At 36.8% G+C, this 22285-nt stretch overlaps 1 pseudogene; it reads right to left on the bottom strand.

The window, feature by feature from the left end:
* Window positions 1–20037: 20037 nt before the first annotated feature.
* Window positions 20038–20910, bottom strand: LOC112635590 (annotated as a pseudogene).
* Between the last annotated feature and the right edge of the window lie 1375 nt (window positions 20911–22285).

Below are 22285 nucleotides of genomic sequence, written 5' to 3'. Positions count from 1 at the left end.
CTTCAACGGATGGTTTCCTCCAGAGATAGCATATATTTTCCTGCCATTATTCCTGAACACTTCCAGTATTAAAATAAATGCCTAATGACAATAAAAATGATAACAATTTATATTTTCCTATAGTTTTCACATAAATTGTCTGATTTAAGTAAACACATGTGCATATATTTCTTTGAAATTTTAAATACAATTTGAATCTTCCTTTACCTAGTCTATGAGTAACTGGCCTTTTAAAAGTAGCTACAAAACATTTTTCTAACTTCAGAATTACTTTTTACAGTATCTGCTAAACAAATATTTACCAAACTTTAACATACACTTGAATCAACTGGGGATCTTGTTAAAATACAGATTCTGATTCTGCAGGTCTGGGGTGGGCCTAAGATTCTGGGTTTTTAACAAGCTCCCAAGGGATGCCAACGCTACTAGCATGTAGACCACACTTTGAATGGCAAAAGGTTAGATTAGATAGCAAGTGCTACTAACGAGCAAAAATCTTTACTCTCTCGTTCACCACTTTCTAATCTACTAGTGTGTCTAACACATGCTTGGTTTCTAGTATTTATTAAGAGAAGAATTACTCCCCACATCATTCATACAGCAATGTAAGCAAGTCATGACAGGTACTAATTGTTTCCATTGTACAGAAGTTCCAAAATGTAAAGTGAGTTGACTATGGATTACACAGTAGCAGAACCTTGGTTTTAATCTCACCGTCTACTTTCTTTTAACGAAGAAGAGAAACTGCTCTATTCTCCAGTGTCTGCCCATTTGATATTCTCTTGAAGACTCCAGATGTTTCCAGTGATTTGGGTGTATGTAACTACATTTGATTTCCATGAACTGCAGATGGAGTTGTGTAGCAGGAAGCAAATTTATTTTTGAAGTACTTCTAGGTCTAGTCATGTTGTCATATATAAATGCCCTTGCAGTACTGTGCTGGCTTTTCCCAGATACCAGTTGGGCCTGCTTTACTTTGAATGGTAAAATATAGGATTATCATTTAGGAGGAAGAAGATTTAAGATTCAATTTAAAAATAGAATTATTTTTAGCGTTGCGATATCACTGCTCCTAAAAACACAAAGTACAGAAATTGAAGCATGTAATCACCTTGTTAAATTTGGAATTGTAAAGACAAGGTAATCAGGAAACAAAAATAAAGCTGTTCTGTCAAGACTGTGATTTAGGGGCTGCTATTAGTAGCTACTGAAGTAGTGGGAAAAATCATTTTCAAATGTTGGAAGCCAATTAACGATAATGAAATATAGTTGAATAACAATTAGTAATTCTACTTCAAAGTATAGTAATGGATAGAAAATAAACTTTCCAAGGAAGCACATCCATTGTGCAAATCTTTTAAAAGCTGCATTAATTGTCAGGTCCCTTTTGAGTCATAGTGTTCTATCTCATATTCTGGAATTCTGACAGCTGGGGAAAATTCACCTGCTGAGTTACTACCTTTTAATTACCCAAATAAAGAACAAAGTACAAAGCATGACAAAAATAGAAAAGAAAAATTTTAAGTTAAAAAAAATTAATCATGCATTCTAAGGTGAACTTAACTCTCCCATATATGAGAGAAGAATAGCAAGTTGATTATTTACAACTGCCCTCCTTACTCTCTTCCTTTAACTCTCTCTAAGGAGAAGAGACTTAAGGAAACTCACTTGTCCTGCTGAGTCGAATGGCGAGTGAAAATAATTTTGGAGAATGCAGGGGAGAAGGGAGGCAAGGAGAGAAATAAATCATTGCTAAATTGTTCCAAATAAAAAAAGGAAGCATGGCATATGAGAGGAAGGGCGGGGTAGCCTGGAGATTGGAATTGTGGAAACAGATGTCACAGCTGCCAAAGACAGACTAGAGGGCCTTAAAATGCATTTTAAAGGATATTTTGCAAGGTGATAAGTTATGTAAGCCCCATTTCAATCCAATCTAGTGTTTCTCAAGCGGGGCATTATTGGCATTTGGGACTGGATAATTATTCACTGTGGGAAACTTCCTATGCATTCTAAGGAGGTTAGCAACAGATATTACTACTACCCACCAGAGACTGGCATCCTTCCCCTAACTGCAGCAACCAGAAATGTCCTTAGACATTGGTGAAAGTTCCCTGTGGGGCAAGATCACCCTCAGTCGAGAATGATGAAACTTATTTCAAAAGTTTTGATAAAGGTCTATATTCATTATTTGTGCTATGTAAGTTCAGTAAGTATATGTGTATAATGTTTTAATTTACTTTTAATGTTATCATTTGTTTGTTTCCTTGGAGGTGCGGATTGGTCCCAGAGTGGACCAAGGCAAGAGCAAATGTTTCCAAGTGTGTCCAACCACATTCAGATGAATCTTTAAGAGTTATTGTTTAGATTATTCACCCTAAAATGCAGGTTCAGCTACAATCCAGTTTGAATTATTAAGTTAGATTTCAGTCAGAAATGCCTATAATGGTTGCAAAGGGCATGTCAATGAATATTGAACCGACGGGAGCTATGATGAGAGAGCACATCGAATTTAGAACAAGATTGTGGAAGCTGCAGAGAATTAAAGTAGTGTTCAAGATTGGCCATTTTGATTGAAGGGGTAGATGGACACAAAGCTATAATAGGAAAGCCTATTCTAATGAAATAATCCAAGAGCAACTGGTGTGAAACTTCAGACTGGAAATTGCAGTTTAACACAACCTCTCTGGAGAGGTAGGTTATAAATTATGTTATTTCCAGGGGGAAAAAGAGCAAAGAAAGATCAAGTATTAGCAGACATGTGGTGGTAAATGTTTAACAATAGCCTTCTTTTTTTTTTTTTTTTTTTTTTTGAGATGGAGTCTCACCTGTCGCCCAGGCTGGAAGGCAGTGGTGCCATCTCAGCTCACTGCAACCTCCACCTCCCAGGTTCAAGCAATTCTACCTCAGCCTCCCTAGTAGCTGGGGTTACAGGCACATGTTGCCATGCCTGGCTAATTTTTGTATTTTTAGAAGACCTGACCATGTTGGCCAGGCTGGTCTTAAACTCCTGACCTCAGGTGGTCAGCCTGCCTCAGCCTCCCAAAGTGCTGGAATTACAGGCATGAGCCACTGCACCCAGCCTAATAATGGCTTTTTTAAAGGCACTTATTTGTAGCAGACATTTCCCAATTTCTATGGTGTGAATGCTCCCACTATGGCTATTTTCAGGCTACCAACATGTCATCATTGAAGACAGAGTCAGGCATGGTTGCACACAATCAGCTCCCTTGAGTCAGCAAATGCAGTCTCCAGCACACCACTGGGTATGAGGCATAAAGATTTGAACTGGTTCAGAGCCTTGCTCTGCTTCACCTGCTCAAAAGTGATCCCTTGGAGAAAGAAATGTCTAGAGGCTGAGGGTAAACTATCAAGTAAGTTTTAAAGACACTAATCCATCAGCCTCTTTGCTATTTCAAAATCTTTCCCTTCGGTGTCCCTAATTCTTTATTATATAAAACAATTCAGCCACCTTTATCACTGGAACTCTCTGGGGATGTTATTATTTGGCCCAGACTGACTAGAGACATTGGGACTTGGGCAATGTTAGGCATGTAACATATTTGTATTTATATTTAGTTATGTTACACACCTAAAATACTAAAACTAGAAGATGCACACATAGATGGGATATTACCTGTGAATCATGATTCAAATATGCCTCTGAGTATTATATTGGTATAATAAGCCTCACAGGAAGACAAGTAATAGAGATGACCTAGAAGTTTATAGGGTTTTAGCACTGTAATTATATGGGAACTCAATGTCCCAAAGCTCTATGTCTATAAAATGTTCCACTCAATTCAAAAGAGCTTAAGAAAAGGTAGAGAGATGTATAGACTCTCATAGTTATAAGCATATATAAAATCACAGAAAGATCTTTCCTGAACATGTGCACAAAATCCAAAGATTTTAATATCAAGATTTAGAAGGTTGTGGGGAGTGCAGGTTGTAGAATTGGAAATGAATATAACAAATAAAAAATGAACAATGTATGAGCATATTGGCACAAGTGACTAAAAAGGCTTAGGATTCCTGAGAGCCTGTATAACCCATACACATTAGTGAAGACAATTCACAAAGAGGGAAGAAAAGTAGAGGGTGCTTACCTGAAGGAATAAGGAAAACACATAGAGCACCAGTTCATCTAGCTCATGTAGACCTCCCTTAGCAATCCCAGGTTGGCTTTTGCACCACTTGCCAGGGAAAAAGAACCAGTGAGTTTCCAACCCCAATCTGAGGCCTGTCAGAGCCAGGCTGTGCCCTTGAATCTGCATGAAATGCAGTAAAGTATGAAGCAAACAAGATTACCATGATAACATAGACCCTGTTCATCTAGAACCAGACCACAAGGCTGATAGGAACATTCAAGACAGAATTTTAGATTGCTCAAGCTTTGAGAGATGGGAATTCTGAGATTTCATTGTCAGTCAGTAACTCTGAGAAACATCTACTCATTCCTATTGAAGACATAGGTAAAGCTAAGTGTTAAAGTGGGCAGGTAAGCTGGGCTTGGTGGTGCACACCTATAATCCCAGCTACTCAGGAAACTGAGGCAAGAAGATTGCTTGAGCCTAGGAGTTCAGTACCAGCCTGTGCCTATCTCAAAAAACAAAAAACAAAAAATAATAACAAAAACAAAAACAAAAGAAGGAAGGAAAAAGAATGGGCAGTTATTACGCTTAGTCCCACTGAAATTCTAATACCAATGGATTTGCCAACGTCCCAAGGTCTCTAGCCACCCAATAAAATCCCTGGAGGATTCGGTGATAAACTAGGGAGAGACTGAACTCTTTTTCAGAGAAATAGTGCAACACACTGTGAGGAAGTATACACACACACACACACACACATACATTGTAGCAAAAATTTAACAGAATAAACTTATTTTCTGATCTATGCAGCTTCAAAGAAAAAGCAGTGACCTTACTACATTGTTTTTAGGATTTATTAGTGGATGAATACATACATTTTGAGAACTATGTTATAAAACCTCCCATTTTTAGGTGGATTGATACTAGGGCTAAATTTTTCTACATGATAAAAAATTAAAGATAGCCAAAGACAAAGATTTTGAAAGACAAGGAGACTGGTGGATCAACACTAGAAATGGGGAAAGAAAAGCAGAAAAGCTGATAGGGTGATGTATAGCTACCAGATTAAAAGGAACTTTGAGGGGAAAAAAAGCAGAAATGATTAAAATTGGTAAAGGAAATTTTACCACACTAATATAACTTTAAAGCTATCCTTCTTCTGCTCACAAAACCTTGAGTAAATTTCCATATTATTCCTTCTTGCTTTTTTTTTTTTTGTTGTTGTTGTTTTTGAGACAGAGTCTCACTCTGTCTCCCATGCTGGAGTGCAGCAGCGTGATCTTGGCTCACTGCAACCTCCACCCTCTGGGTTTGAGCTACTCTCCTGCCTCAGCCTCCTGAGTAGCTGGGATTACAGGCAAGCACCACCACACCCAGCTAATTTTTGTATTTTTAGTACATGTTGGCCAGGCTGGTCTCAAACTCCTGACCTCAAGTGATCCATTTGCCTTGGCCTCCCAAAGTGCCGGGATTACAGGCATGAGCCACCGTGCCTAGCCTCCTTCTTGCTTTGTAAATTAGATATTTGGCACCATAAAATCAATTCATTAGGCCACAATCAACAGTTTTGAAAATATAATTGGGAATAGAAAATATCAGTGTGCCTTGCATATAACATTATTTGTAAAAATTGTTTTAGTTATATATATGTATACATGTGAAAGGTTTGTATGTGTACTGCGCAACCATGTAAAATGAATGTAATGTTGAGGGTTGGAGTCCAAACAGCTTGATAGCCACTGCCCTAGAATACTGTTGAATGTATCCCAAGGAACAGCAACATAGATAGCAACATTATTTGTAACTAAAACAAAGTTGGCAACTTTGAAAATCCTTCAACAGGAAAATGGATAAGTATTTTCTTATCCCTAACTGTGGAATTGTCATATCATAGAATATTAGACTGTAATATAATTGAATACATGATAGCCATATAAAACAGCATGAATGAATCTCAAAAAACATAATGTCAAATTTAAAAACTACTCATGGAAGAGAATATACAGAATTATTACATATATATGAACTTACAAATCAATCAAAATAAAAATATATGGTTTACAGATACACATACTTGTGAACAATCTATGAAGAAAGGCAAAGAAATGATAAATACATGAGGATGATGATTATATCTTTGTGGAGAAAAGCATATATCACAGTGGAGGGCACACAGAGAGTTCAAAGGAATCGTTTTAATTCCATTTCTTAAGCTGATATGTACATACACATATTTATTTTTAATTATACTTTATATGTAAAAATATGTGCAGTTTTTGCTAAGCAGGGTATACAGGCAAACCTTGGTATCTTGTGTTTCCTTTTATTGTGTCGTAAATATTACACTTCTTACAAACTGTGGGTTGTGGCAACCCTGTTTGGAACAAGTCTATCAGTGCCATTTTTCCAACAGCTCACTTTGTGTCTGTGCCACATTTTTAGTAACTCTCACAATATCTTAAACCTTTTAATTACTATTATCTCCATTATGGTGATGTGTAATAAGTGATCTCTGATGTTACTATTGCAATTATTTTGGGGCACCGCAAACTGTGCCCATAAAAAATGTTCAGTTTAGTTAATAAATGTGTGTGTTCTGACTGCTCCACAAACTAGCCATTTCCCCATCTCCCTCCCTTTCCTTGGGACTCCCTCTCCTCTGAGACACAATATTGAAGTTAGTCCAATGAATAACCTTCAAAGGACCTCTAAGTGTTCAAGTGAAAGGAGAGTCACACATGTGTCACTTTATATCAAAAGCTAAAACTGATTAAGCTTTATGAGGAAGCCATGTTGAAAGCAAGATAAGCCAAAAGCTGGAACTTTTGCTCCAAACAGTTAGTGAAGTTGTGAATGCAAAGGAAAACTTCTGGAAGAAAATTGAAAGTGCCACTTTAGTGAACACACACGATAAGAAAGCAAAACAGCCTTATTGCCACTCTAGAGAAAGTTTTAGTCTTCTGAATAGATGATCAAACGAGCCACAAATTTCCCTTAACCCAAAGCCAAATCCAGAACAAGGCCCTAACTCTCTTTCATTGTGTGAAAGCCTTTTAGCTACAGAAGAAAAGTGTGAAGTTAGCAATGGTTTATTCATGAGATTTAAAGAGAGATCAAGCTCCATAACATAAAAGTGCCAGGTGAGGTAACAAGTGCTGATCTAGAAAATTCCACAAGTTATCTTGAAGATTTAGCTAAACTAATTGATAGAGGTAGTTACACTAAATAAAACTAATTTTCAATGTAGACAAAATAGCCTTCTACTGGAAGAATATCCCATCTAGGACTTTCATAGCCTGAGAGAAGAAGTCAATGCCTGGCTTCAAATTTCAAAGAACAGGCTGACTCTCTTGTTAGGGGCAAATGCAACTGGTTACCTGAAGTTGAATCCACTGCTCATTTACCAATCCAAAAATCCTAGCGCCCTTAAGAATGATGTTAAATCTATTTTGCCTGTGTTCTATAAATGGAACAACAAAGCCTAGATGACAGCACATCTGTTTATAGTATGGTTTACTGAATATTTGAAGGGTACTTTTAAGAACTACTGCTCAGACAGAAAGATTCCTTTCAAAATATTTCTGCTCATTGACAATGCACCTGGTCAGTCAAGAGCTCTGATGGAGATGCACAAGGTGAATAATGTTGATTTCATGCCTGCTAACAAAATATCCATTCTGCAGCCTATGGATCGAGGAGTAATTTCAAATTTCAAGGCTTCTTATTCAATAAATACATTTTGTAAGGCTATAGCTGCCATAGATGGAGATTCCTCTGATGCATCTGGGCAAAGTAAATTAAATACCTTCTAGAAAGGATTCACTATTCTAGATGCCATTTAGAACATTTGCAATTCATAGGAGGGGATCAAAATATTTACCTTAACAAGAGTTTGGAAAAAGTTTATTTCAACTCTCATGGATTATTTTGAAGGTTCAAGACTTCAGTGGAGGAAGGGACTGCAAAAGTGGTGGAATGATCAAGAGAACTAGAATAAGAATAAGAAGTGGAGGCTGAAGATTGACTGAATTGCTGCAATCTCATGATAAAATTTGAACAGGTAAGGACTTGCTTCTTATGGATGAGCAAAGAAAGTGGTTTCTTGAGATGGAATCTCAATTTAATAATTTCAAATTACTCTATAAATGCAAAAATATTTTTATTATTTTTATATCTCATTGTCTTTATTATTTATAATCATAGGATTTATAATCATGATGTGATATTAAAAAGTAAGATAACAATGCAATAGAGAAAAGACCAAAAAGTAAATAAATTATTTCACACCAACACTGGCAATTTACCAGCACATTAGTGTGTAGTCTTTTATGAGTGATAAATTAATGAGCAGAAATAACTTTACAATTATTATTTATTTTTAAGAGTATAAGAGTAAAAGTTGAACTGTCATCTTATGAAAATTGTTAAATAGTCATTAAGTGGATTACTAATTAAAACTCTTCCACAACTTGCTATGTAAATAAATAATGAAATGGAATTTGATTTAGTTCAATTTAGAATTTTCTTTTTATGGTTCTCCATAAATGTATGGTTTTAAAGAACAAAGAATATGATCTTACTATAAATTGCATATTATTATTTTAATCATGCCAATCTGTGCATAATTGGTAACTGGTATAGACATATTATTTATAAGAAATGTCAGAAAATGACTTTTGTTTCCACTTCCTCAATATTTTTATATTGCAGAATAGAAAAAGTAGTAATAATTGGGTTTATTTTATTCATATAAATTTTAGTGAGTTGTGCAATAAGAATTACACTAAATGCTAAGCAAATAAAACTAATAATTTCATGCCCTAATGGAGGTATCATTCTAGTGGGCAAGTCAATAAATAAAGGAATCAAAATACAATGAAAATCAAACATTGTGGTAAGTGCTGTAAATGTGGTAGTGAAATAGAAAAAGTAAGGAAGGTTAATCTATTTAGAGGGTAAGAGAAGTTGTCAATGAGAAGAGGTTGTCTGAATTGAAACCTGAAGAATGAGAAGAAGCCAGACTTGATGAGAAAGATGCAAATGTCATTCAATGGAACACCACACGTAAAAACTTTGTGGTAGGAAGAGCTTAACCCAGGGTGGCTCAAGGTTTATGGCCAAGAGGTACAGTGTCATGATGAGATTGGATACATAGGAAGGGGCAGTAGATGCCAATATTTAGGTTTCCTTTAAGATACTACAGGAAGCCAGTGGAGCCCCAAGGAGGGAGTGGTATGACTAAACTTATATTTTTAATTGATTGCTCATCTGCTTTTTTGGGACTAGGTTGGAATGAAATGGGAATGAAGGAAGAGGGAGAACAGTAAAGAGGCTCTTACAGGGATCCAGGCAAGCTATGATGGTGGATTGGACTAGAATGGTAGCCATGGGAATTGAAGGTTCTGAAAAGAATTGGGTCAGAGCTTGCTAATGGAATAGACGCAGAAGTAATGAAGAAGAGGCAGAAATCAGGCAAGACTCATAGATTTCTGATTTGAGCAAGTAGGTAAATGATGGTGTCATTAGAAGGAAAAGGTTTTGGGAGCAGGGTCTGGAGTCAACTGATCAACCAGAGGTATGTATTTGAAGGGCTGTAAGCCAGCCAAGTGAAGATTCCATATAGGAGGCTGGATATATTAAAAAGAAAGTTTGAAATGTAGGTAACATAGCAGGATCATTTCTCATGTTTATTCTAATAATCAGCTGACATATCTGTCTTCCTTGCTACAGTGTGAACCACTGGAGGACTGATACACGTTCTTCATTGTTTCCCAAATTTCTGATACTCATATTGAGTGAAAGTATGCACGAATGAATGAATACTATTAACTTAAACCTCAGGCTTGAACATGCACATTTTAAATTGTACCATATAAGAATTAATAATCTTACAATGTTTAGACTTTTTTTTCCATGCTGCCAAACAGCTGTGTCAACTACTAAAATTGAGATTAAGATCTGGCAAGTGTTTTAAGAATCACCTAATAAAACTCCTCTTTTAACAAGTCAGGAAACTGGGACCCAAACAAAGAGTTACTGAAATGGTTGTTAGTATCAGGGTTTGGATTAGAATCTAAGTTTCTTATCCCTTTCTACTACTCAATATTCTTCTGATCAAAAGCCAGTAAAATGGTTCAATTAGTTTGCATAGCATAGATGTAACTAAAAGTTTCACAGAAGATCACAAACATTTTTTAAATTATAAACTTGCTTATGAAACATTCTCCTCAAAAATAACAAAATGTGGAATACTAACACACCACTTTTTAATTTACTCACTCAAATAACTCCATAAATTAAAGAGAAAAATCCCACATACACGCTACATGACTAAATGTTTTTTGGTTTCCAAAGAATTCTCTCACCAGGCCTTAGAGTAGAGGCATTTATGATGGAAGATGAAGTCACTTTTAGAAAGAAAACATTGGTTCTTTTGAATACTGGGAAAAGCAAATGTGTGTCAATATGCGGCTGAGTCAATCAGACCACAGTAACCATAGTAGAATACTTTCCAGTGTTCTCAGATTCCTGAGTACCTATTTCCCCAAATTAAGAATACGCCTATATGACAACAACAACAAAACTTTGTACAACATAAACTCTACCACACTTAAAAGGAATACCATAGGTTTCTTGTTTCCAGCACAAGGTTGGTCAAACCTATGTCACAGACTACATATTCATAAAATATGTAATGCTTTAGTCTCACATTGCCATTTATAGAGAGCTTAGAAAATACTCAATTCTTCCTACAGGATTTAGAAATGACAACAAATTTGGAAGTCCATATATGCTTAGGACACACTTCATGATAGCTAAGATTTAGAATATTGCCATTGTATAGGATTCTTTCAATGCTGCTGAACATAGATTAAGAAAACAACAGGGATCTCTGAAGCTGACCTATACTCTACCCTCACTATAAATTCAGACACATGTGATATGTCTAGAAGGTAGACTATCTCTAGGAAGAAATGAAGAGACACTTGTGAAAGAATTAACCCAAATAGTATAGATATACAAGTGTGGTCCTAGGAGATTGGCACCACCATAAATTCAAAACCTTCAGCCTCAATTTGAAGCTGAGCCAATGACAGAAATCCTGTGTTGTTTCCCAATCCAGCATTCATTCCAATCCTACACAACATTTGCAAACTCTGCTCTCCTACAACTTTTAAATTCTTCCCCTCTCCCTTTCCCTCCACAGATGGCTTTACTTCCTATCTCAAAGACGTAATAGAAGCAATCAGATATGAAAACCCTCAACCTCCCACTACCCAAATCAGTAAACATATTAGTATCCACAGTCATCCTTTACCCCTTTACTGCTGTTTCTAGAGAAATGGCATCTTTTATCAAATTCATTTATCAATTAATTCAATAATACGTCATTGTCGAATGCATTGGATTCCACCTTCTTTGGGGAAGGTAACATTGGTTATCTTCTCTTTTTCCCATATTTCAGCCTCCCTCTACTAAATCCCTCCCAGCAGTATTTAAACATGTTCAAATTTGCCTCATATTAAAGAAACAAACATACAAAATAATAATAATTATTCCTTTCTCCCTCCTTTAGTCCCTAGTCGCCAGCTCCTGCCCATTTTTGTCCTTTCTTTCCAAACTACTCAAACGAGATACCTCAGGGCTCAGACCGAGGCCATCTCTTCTTCTCACTCTTTATACTCAATTTAATCAATCTTCTCTACTCTTACTAGTTATCTTCCAGCACATGCTAATAACTTTCAAACTTTATCTCCATTTCAGAATTCTCTGTTGACTTTCAGCCCTTTCCCGTATATCCTTGACTTCCCCAGTTAGAGAAAGTTACCCAAATTAATTTTTCAAAAACTGGATTTATTACCTCCACCCATCCCCAAACCTGTCATGTCATCTTTATTCCTTAGAACAGTAAATAGAAGCACAAATGAACAAATTACTCAAGCCAGAAACTTGAAAATCACTTGACTCCTTTCCATCCCTCATGCCCTCATAGCCATAAAAATTCTAACTTTTAAATTACTCTAGAATCTGTATACTTTTCTCTCTAATCAAATTTACAGTCATTGTTCAACTATTCTACAATAATAGCTTTCTAACCGGCTACCTTGTGAATGCATTATCAATACTGTAGCTAGATTGTGCTTTTAAAAGGCAATTTCTACTACATACTTCCTTGCTGGAAGTCTTCAATGCTTTTCTATTTTTACTACATAGATTTGCTTCCACAAACAATAGACAATGTTTTATTTATGTTTTAAAAATTTACATCCATAAAATATATACTACATATTCCTTCGGAACTGGCCTTTGTAACTAAACATCTTATTTTTTAATGCTATCCTCGTTAATGCATAAGCTCCAAGGCATTTTTTTTCAACTGATGAATAGTATTCCATTGTCTGACCAAAGCAGGATTTCTTTATTCATCCCTCCACTGAGGGTTATTACATTTGTCCCACTTTTTCATTGCAATGAACATGCTGCAATTAAGTTGCTTGAAAATGTCTCCTGTGCACATGTGTGAGAGTTTCTCTAAAATGAATACCTAGAAAACAAATTGCAAGATCATAGGGACTGAACATTTTGAGCTTCAATAGATACTGTGCCACTGCATAGGAATGATGTACTCCAACTGTAGTTACCTGGAAAGAAGAGAAGACAAGGAGGAAGAGAGATATGGGTTTAAGATTTTAGCTGAAGTAAAACATTTTATTACTTCAAAACTGTTGCTTTTTCCCCAGTTTTTCACACAGCCACTTACTTATTTAATTCAGTCTCATCTCTCAGATCTCAGACTACATGTTACTTCCTTAGGAATCATTTCCTCACCCTCTCAGGTCTTTCAATTTTCCTTCATTCTACCTTCTCATAGTCATCTTTACTTCCCATTTTGTAGCAACCCTTACACTCCAAATTATTTTTTAACATATATATTCAAATAATTATTTATTGATTGATTTAATTATTTGCATCTATCATGCCCATTAGACTGTGAGTCTCTTAGGGTAGAAACTGCATCTGTCTCATCTGAAACTCTATTCCCAGCACCCAGCAGAACGCCTAGCACACAGGGGTTCGATAAATAGTCACCAGAAAATGAAAGTATCAGAGAAGTATTTGTGAGTAGTACTAGGTAGCCAGCCAAGCTCCCAGTTCCCTAAAGACCTGTGAAAATCGAGGGCAAGATTCATGAAATTGTAAAAAAAAACGAAAGCCATATTACCACAGATCCGTAAGACACTGAGGACATAAAGCAGCAAGGCCTTGTGGCATATATAAGTCCATGTGGCTTGGCGCTAATTCAACTTTCCACATCTGGTGTCAGAGTTGGTGCAGAATGGAATTGGGCTGGACACACAATTGTATGAGCCACAGGCAGGATCAATAAGATCTGGAATCAAACATTGGACTTTTGAGGGGCAGGAGGCATCGCTGTGACAATCAGAGAAGAGACCAGAATGGTGGAATGTCCAGTCTCAGTTGGGAGCTCTACATTTACAAGCCCTTGTGAGAAAGTGGCAGTTTATCACAGAGTAGGTAGGGGCAGATTCACAGAAATAAAGAAGAGTAACTCTTTGTTGTTGTTGTTGTTGTTGTTGTTGTTCTTGAGATGGAGTCTCGCTCTTGTCACCCAGGCTGGAATGCAGTGGCACGATCTCAGCTCACTGCAACCTCTGCCTCCTGGGTTCAAGCTTCTCCTGCCTCAGCCTCCAGAGTAGCTGGGACTACAGGCACCTGCCACTACGCCCAACTAATTTTTATACTTTTAGTAGAGATGTGGTTTTACCATGTTGGCCAGGCTAGTCTTGAATTCCTGACCTCAGGTGATCCGCCCTCCTCGGCCTCCCAAAGTGCTGGAATTACAGGCGTGAGCCACCATGCCTGGCCAAGAACAGTAACTCTTATTGCTGCTTTACCACGCAGACATTTGAATATTTTGTCACTGGATCACAAAGATTAGATAAATAAAATATTTTCATAATTCTGTGTGAGGTGGCAAAGCTAGAAATCAGAGGTATATACTATTAGTTTCATCTAAAATGCACAAATTTGAGGTGTATTAGATCTTCAAATAAGGGCAGATCTAGGGTAAAAAGAGATCAAGTTTTGCAAACAATCTATGGGTTTTAATAAAAGCATATGTCTTCAACCTTGTCTGTACCTTAGCAGTTGCTGCAAATAATCTGCATCTTAAGGAAATACTTGTTTATGCCTGTGTATGCACAAAGCTGAATAAACACATCTAGAAATATCTCTTCCCCTAAATATCGATTGTAGTAAAATGGCTTATTTACTCTCCCAGATCCTAAATCACCGAACTGACTGGACTCCCACATTTCAGCTAGTTGTTTAGTTTTTCTGTTAACTATTTCATGGTCAGAATATCATTTTTTTATATACAGCTGGCAAAAATAATAAAAATATAAGCAATTTGAAGGGGCAGTTTTTTAAACCTATGAACTCCCTCACATCTTTTACTCTTCCTCCAGTACTGTTATAAACCATATTGCTTTGCTTGCCCTTCTCAGACATTCCTTGTGGCCAATATCCTACACCCTAAAATCCACTCAAGATAATTCACTTGCTGTCAAGGCAACAGTTATATCCCCAAGAGTTTCCGTAAATAATTCATTGAATGCATTCATTTCCAGAAGATATGCTCAGCTAGAACCTGGTTCATTCTTCAAGACAGTGCAAATATGGCCTCAAAATTGAAGAGCTAATTCAGCATGGACCAACTATTTGAAAACCTGAGGCAGAAAGAAAAATTTTAGTATGTGAACATTGAAGTAGATTGTAAATACCTGTTTACTTGCAGATTCATTGCTGTCTTCCAGAGCCACATTTGCAACCACAGGGCAGGAGAGGGAGACAGAGAATCCCCAAACCAGGGAAGGAATAAAAGCCGCTGGGCCCTACACGCAGTTCATTGCAATGTCCCCAGGAAAGACAGGCACTGCTTCTAGAGAAATAAGGGAGGGCCAGGATCAGTATTAGACCTATTTCGTCCTCTCCAGCTGATGTGCATTCACCTTTTCTTTGTATAGCCTTACTGAAAGTGAAAGTAACAATCCCCATCACCTGTCATTCCAACAAATATAATTGCATTCACTTTAACATTCATCACATAAGGAATAGTATACCTGTCAGCAAAAATAATGACCACTTGTGTGGCTTCGGCATACTATTTTCACGACTTTCCTCTTTTTGCCACTGCTGCACCATCGTCTAAGTTCTGGTGTTCGCCCTCACAGGCTACCACAAAGATGAACATTGGACCATCCCACATGGTCCCCAGGGTCTAAAGACTTCTGCTGCAAGTCCCAGCCAGAGTGTGAGGACATTTAGAGAGGCTATGAGGTCCTGTGTGCAGGATACTGCATCATGAGAAGCCACACCCTAGTGAAACCTTTGCCACTTTGCTGAACTGGACATGGCATTTCTCAAAAGTACCTTCTCAACCATTCTTTTCAATATTCTGTCTGGTCTGCTTTGAATATAAGCCATATGAAGAAAGAAACTATATCTTTCTTGGCCACAATGTGCCTGGAACGTGGTAGCAATTTAAGAAATATTTGTTGAAAAAATAAATGTTTAGTGGATGAATGGGTGGGTGATAGGCAAATACTTTCTCGTTGTCTTTTGGTCTACAAAGTTCAATATTATTTGAAATGAACCATCCCAATATCCCTTCAAAATGGCATAAGTATATATGCCAATACTAGGAAGAGAAAAAAATTCTTATTAAAGCTCCACTTTGATACCACCAGGTACAGTTAGTGATATAAAAGGAAAGAATGACTTTTAGCAGATATGTATTTATTTAACTCACTAGGAATTCTCATCTGAATATTCTTTGCATTATGTAATCTTAAACATTTTAATACTGTAAATTAACGTGCAAACATATTGCTAAATTAGTAGACACTATTTGGGTTTTCAGTGGAATTTGCCCTGCCAATCACATCTCTACATACAATTACAATAATTAGGACTTTTAATAAATGTCTAGACCTCTTAGTTCTATAGAATGTAAGATGCAGTTAAGGCATTTCATGAGTGCGGCTATTATGAAGAATCCTATAAATAATTTATTTTTAATTTCTTCAACTTTTATTTTAAGTTCATGGGTACAAGTGCAGGATGTGCAGGTTTGCTACATAGGTAAATGTGTGCCATGATGGTTTGTTGCACAGATCATCCCATCACCTAGGTATTAAGCCCACCATCCATTAGCTAGTCCTCCTGGTAGCTATAGTTATAGTACTCCATGATGAATATATACCACATTTTCTTCATCCAGGCTATCACTGATGGACTTTTAGGTTGATTCCATGTCTTTGCTATTGTGAATAGTGCTGCAATAAATATACGTATGCATGTATCTTTATAACAGAATGATTTATATTCCTTTGGGTATACACCCAATAAAGGGATTGCTGGATCAAATGGTATTTCTGCCTCTAGGTCTTTGAGGAATTGCCACACTGATTTCCACAATGGCTGAACTAATTTACACTCCCACAAACAGTAGAAAAGCATTCCTTTTTCTTTGCAACCTTGCTAGCATCTGTTGTTTTTTGACTTTTTAATAATAGCCATTCTGACTGGCAGGAGATGGTATCTCATCATGGTTTTGATTTGCATTTCTCTAATGATCAGTGATATTGAGCTTTTTTTTATAAGTTTGTTGGCTGCATGTACATCTTTTTTTGAGAAGTGTCTGTTCTTGTCCTTTGCCCACTTTTTAATGGGGTTTGTTTTTTCTTGTAAATTTGTTTCCTTGTAGCTTCTGGATATTAGACCTTTGTCAGATGGACAGATTTCACAAATTTTCTCCCATTCTGTAGGTTGTCTATTCACTCTGATCATAGTTTTTCTTGCTGTGCAGAGGGTCTTTAGTTTAATTGGATCCCATTTGTCAATTTTTGCTTGTGTTGCAATTGCTTTTGGTGTTGTCATCATGAAATCTTTGCCCATGCCTCTGTCTTGAATGGTATTGCCTAGATTTTCTTCTAGGATTTTTGCATTTTGGGGTTTTATGCTTAAGTCTTTAATGCATTTTGAGTTAATTTTTGTAAATTGTGTAGGAAAGGGGTCCAGTTTCAATTTTCTGCGTACAGCTAGCCAGCTCCCCCAGCACCATTCTTTAAGTAGGGAGTCCTTTCCTCATTGCTTGTTTTCATCAGGTTTGTTGAATATCAGAGGGTTGTAGGTATGCAGTCTTCTTTCTGAGTTCTCTATTCTATTCCGTTGGTCTATATGTCTGTTCTTGCACCAGTACCATGCTGTTTTGGTTACTGCAGCCTTGTAGTACAGTTTGATGTTGGGTAGCATGATGCCTCCAGCTTTGTTCTTTGGCTTAGGATTGTTTTGGCTATTTGGACTATCTTTTTGTTCCATATGAACAAATGAAATGAAAAAATATATACATGATTATCTCAATAGATGCAGAAAAGGCCTTCAATAAAATTCAACATCCCTTCATGTTAAAAACTCTCATAAAACTAGGTATTGGAGGAACATACTTTAAAATAATAAGAGCCATATATAACAAACCCACAGCCAATATATTACTGAATGGGCAAAAGCTGGAAGCATTCCCCCTGAAAACAGGCACAAGACAAAAATGCCATCTCTCACCACTCCTATTCAACAAATGATATCTTCTGCAGTGCTGGGCGTGTGCATAAAGAAGGACAGGGAGGTCACCCTGCTAATCAGGCTTTCATATTCTCTCAGTAGGGCAGCAATATAATTAGAACAATGTCTTTGAAAATCTAAAACATAAATTAGTTATCTCTCAGATGCCTTAGTGACACTAGCATATTAGCCTTGTTGGTATTTGGAGGGAAAAGAACCTTCGAAGGCATTTTATATTCTGTGAATTTGAGGCTACACATAAGCACAAATTTCTTTCCTTTTTTTGATGATGAGTCTCTGCTAGTATTTAATAATATAACGTTATGCATTGAAAATACGTTTCCTGGTTGAAGAATGGACAGAGACAACATTCTGGGACCTCTAAGGCCAAACACTTTGTTATTATTATTATTGATATCATTTTACCTCCCATCTGGGGAAAAAGTATGTGGACCTGTGCACATATATAAACACTCTAAGAAAACTGTGGAAATACGGAACACTTTTTCAAGACCAAAGAAGAAAACCACTAGACTAATAATTATCTCTCAAGGTTACTGGTGCTTAGGAGATTAGCTATTGTAATTTGTTGGGTCTTGTTCTATCTGTCAGAGGTTCTGCTGAGGATTCTTTCACCTGTACAGAGAGGAGGAAAATAAAGAAATCAGAAACAAAATTTACATTATTACCAGAAAAAAAAGAAAAGATAAAGACAACTAGAGGTCTGGTGAGACATGTAAAAGAAAGAATCTGGACAACTATCAGTTTGATCATATTTGGTGGTTGTTTTCCTAAAATAAATAAAAACATAATTTAAAGAAATGTGCTATTACACTTTGACCTTCACTATCCTTATAGTTTGAGTTCACTAAAAAATCTGTTCTCCTAAGTTTGAGCTTCAGCTTGGAGTTTGCAACAGCCTCCTAGGACTTTGTTTTATGCATAAAGTTATTATCCCCTTTTGTATCAGGTCTGTTGTAAATGTTCATTATAATCATTGCTGCTTAATTTAGCAGATGGTTGGAACTGTACAATTCTTCTCAGAGGAATTAAATACGGTTATGTCATTTCCCAAGTTGACTTAAAAGAAGTAATTTGAGATCAAGTAATGTTTCAGTTTCAGTATTAGTTCAGAATCATTGCCACAAATGTTTTCTTTACTTCTATAATTTTGAATATCTGTGATGAACTGGGTTGGTCTTCCATTTTCTTAGCTCTTGATGTCCTTCAATAAAGAAATAAAGATGAATAAATCATTGTACCCAAATCCCATGTTTTGCCACATAATTCTTCAGGAGTCCCCAAAGAGGTTTTCCTATTATATTTGCACAGCACTGTTTCTCATCTGTTGTCAGTCAATACAATAGAAATTATTTCTTACACCAAACTGCTGGAACATATTAATTCCACCTGCAATGAAAACCTCGCACTAATCTCAAGGTATCAGTGATCAAATGTAATTAACAAGAAACAGAGAAGTTGCATCTAAAAAAATTCTCAGAATCTCCTACCTACTCAGAATACCATCTATGTCTTTTGTTCAATGGATTATTCAATTGGCTAAGAATAGTTTTAGCAGGATGATGCATTTTGAAAGACAAGAAACTAAAAAGAGATTGTTCATAGTTTCAGATTTGTCTCTAAGTAACAGGGTCACTTCTCTTCACCCTGGGGTCTCCTCCAAAAAGGTTGTTTTTCTAAACCAAGATTTCACTATTCATAAGGGCTCATTCTTATACATTATTCAACCTCTTTCAACTTCCAATTTCTATGCCCTGCAACCTCCTACTGTTTGGGTTGAACTTACTTTGGACACTGCAGGAAGCAAAGGGAGGGTAATATTTGAGGGTATGAGAGATGGTTGATTTAGTAAGGAAAGCTCATTATTATGCCTTTTTTTTTTTTTTTTTTTTTTGTATTTAGAAGCTTTCTTCTGAGGGGGTAAAGGATCTTAATTTCAAATAGGAAGTAAGCTTTGCAATTCCCCTGTGAAACTGGAAAGTTATATGAAAACCGACAGACATCTTTTAGAGGATGCTGGGATTATAATGCAAAGTAGTTAGGAAATCTGGGTTTGTGTATGTGTCTGCCACTGGCTAGTACTTTAGGTCCCTGCATTTTAGTATCCTCTTCAAAACCACAAATTATGGCCATGAAGATGAATAGAATAATATGTTTATATATATAATATAATATACCTGGAGGTTCTCTATAAATTATAAAAATAGTGTTTGTGTACAAGGTTTGTTTGTTTTTTTTTTTTTTTTTTTTAGTCAGCTATTTAATTAGGTTCTTAAGACATTTAGAACACCAATTGGTGAGGATAAATTCCATTCATCAGGGAAAGCACAGAACGCAGGTAGCCCTGGAGCTGAGGAATGGCTTTGATTTTTGATAAAATTTGTGAGTCTACAGCTTTCTGATCAACCTTGTGATGCTCTGTAATCTCATATGTCTCTTTTTCTGTGTCAAAGATTTCAACTTCCTGGTGTCTGGGCTTCTGCAGCTTCTTCTTCTTGAAGTAAGCATCAATAAGATGTTTTGGGATTTTTACGTTGCTGATATCAATTTTGGTTGAGGTGGCAATGACAAATTTCTGGTGTGTTTTTCGTAGAGGAACTCAATTGTGGACCAGAGGTCCAGTCACAGGTAATAAGCCACTAGCCAGCTGCTTCAGGAAAACCACTCTCCTGTCCCTGTGGTGTCCAGTGAAGATGATCAGAATGGTCCCTGGGGTGATGCTGGCGTGCAGTTTTCTCACGTGCTGACAGAAGGGTTTTTTTTTTTTTTTTTTTGCCATGGCTTAACAGCTTTTGAGGCACATCTTCAGTAAGATAATATCTAGGCATTTTGTGAAGTTAAACCACCCAGGTACTGCCATTCTTGTCACCAACAACTGGTTTGTAACAGTTGCAAGAACCCTCTCCTTTTTCTTTTTAACCTTGGATTTGTGGCTGAGTACTTCCTCTTTCCATGGCCTTTCTGGAATACATCGCAGATCGGGAATACCTGCCAATTCCTCTGACAAGGACAGGATTGCGGTTGCAATGGAGCTTTCCTTCTTGGGTTTTTTAGCCTTGAGGTTACCCTTTTTCACCTTGCCACCAGCATCAGCCTTCTTGGCTTCGAGTTTCTTGTCTTTAGTATCCGGCTTCTTAACCTCTTCACCCGCCATCTTGCAAGATGGGAAAAAGAGCTGTGTACAAGGCATTTTTACATTGTTATTGTCAGTAACCTCTCCCTTCTCTTCAGGAAAGTTGAGAAAGGAGTGACAAGATGCCATCTGCAGGGATTCTTCTGCCCTGCCTCAGGCTATTTTCACCATATCATTTCCCACCTTGGCACTCCCACCCCCAAAGCCCCTGCAAAGAGATAAAAGAACAGATGTACCCTCCTCCCTCTGCAAGGTCAGCTAAAAGCCTTGTATCCCAATCATTGTGATGGCAGCTACCATGATTGCGATACGTGTCAGCTAAGCCTGACTGAAGTAGGTATGCAACTGGCTACACAGGCAAAAGTTCTCTGAGCCTGGCAGGAAGCATAAGTGTGAGTCAGATAAACTCATTTTCTAATCACCATATATCTGCTTATCTATAAATAGTTGAATCCTGGGCAGTTACTTAATTCTTGCAATTCTTGTAATCTTGGTTTTCATCTGCTAAATTTGAAAGAATGGAACTACCTTTCAGGATATTAAGGATTAAGTGAGAAAACATAGTGAAGTTTCTGCCATAGTTTTGATTACTTACTTGGTCATCAGTAAAAGGTGATTCCTGCCTCTATCCCATCCCCAATTCTTCTTCTACCCTTTGGCAGCAGTCAAGAAGCTATCAGGATCATCCATGACAGACTCCACCCACACAGAAACAGCACTCCCCTACCACCCCGACAAAAACACCACTTCCCCTAGAAAAAGTTTTCTGCTTTTCTTCCTATAAACTTCAAAGAGACTAATTTGAAAAGTCATCTTTTTTCATACTCTCTTGTAAGTATTCTCTTGTGATCCAATGTAACTTCCAATTCATTTCTTATTAGAATTATTATTGTGTTTTGCAAAACAGAATGAGGGGGGAGAGAGAGTTTATGTACTTTTCCTTTACACTGTAGTATTTTGGTTTAAGTGTTTGTCTTAATCGAAGTTTCATATGAAACCAAGGCAAAGCTTTTCATCTGTAATTCATTCTTTTAAAAGGATTTACAAACTTTTACAGTCAGTTTTGCTGTCGATTTGCATTTCTTTTACTTGGATTCCCTAGTGGTTTTGCCAAATACATAGTCAGTTACGTGATTCAGAGATATATTCTTCTAGCAAACTCTGATAAAAGAGTAACGCTTATTGAAACTTCACATGAAAAATGAGTCACTTCAAAGAATAAGAATTTTTGGACTACATGAGACTTTAAAGATCACTTACCTCAACACTTTATTTTTAAACAACTACCATTATAGAATATTTTCAAATGTCATGGAGTTCTGCTAAGTGCACCAGATACATTATATGTTTAATTTCCACATTATCTACATTTAACAGCGGAAAAAAATGAAGATCT

The sequence above is a fragment of the Theropithecus gelada genome, chromosome 11 (genome assembly GCF_003255815.1).
Source record: "Theropithecus gelada isolate Dixy chromosome 11, Tgel_1.0, whole genome shotgun sequence".
Taxonomy (NCBI): domain Eukaryota; kingdom Metazoa; phylum Chordata; class Mammalia; order Primates; family Cercopithecidae; genus Theropithecus; species Theropithecus gelada.
This window is presented reverse-complemented; position numbering and strand designations above follow the sequence as displayed.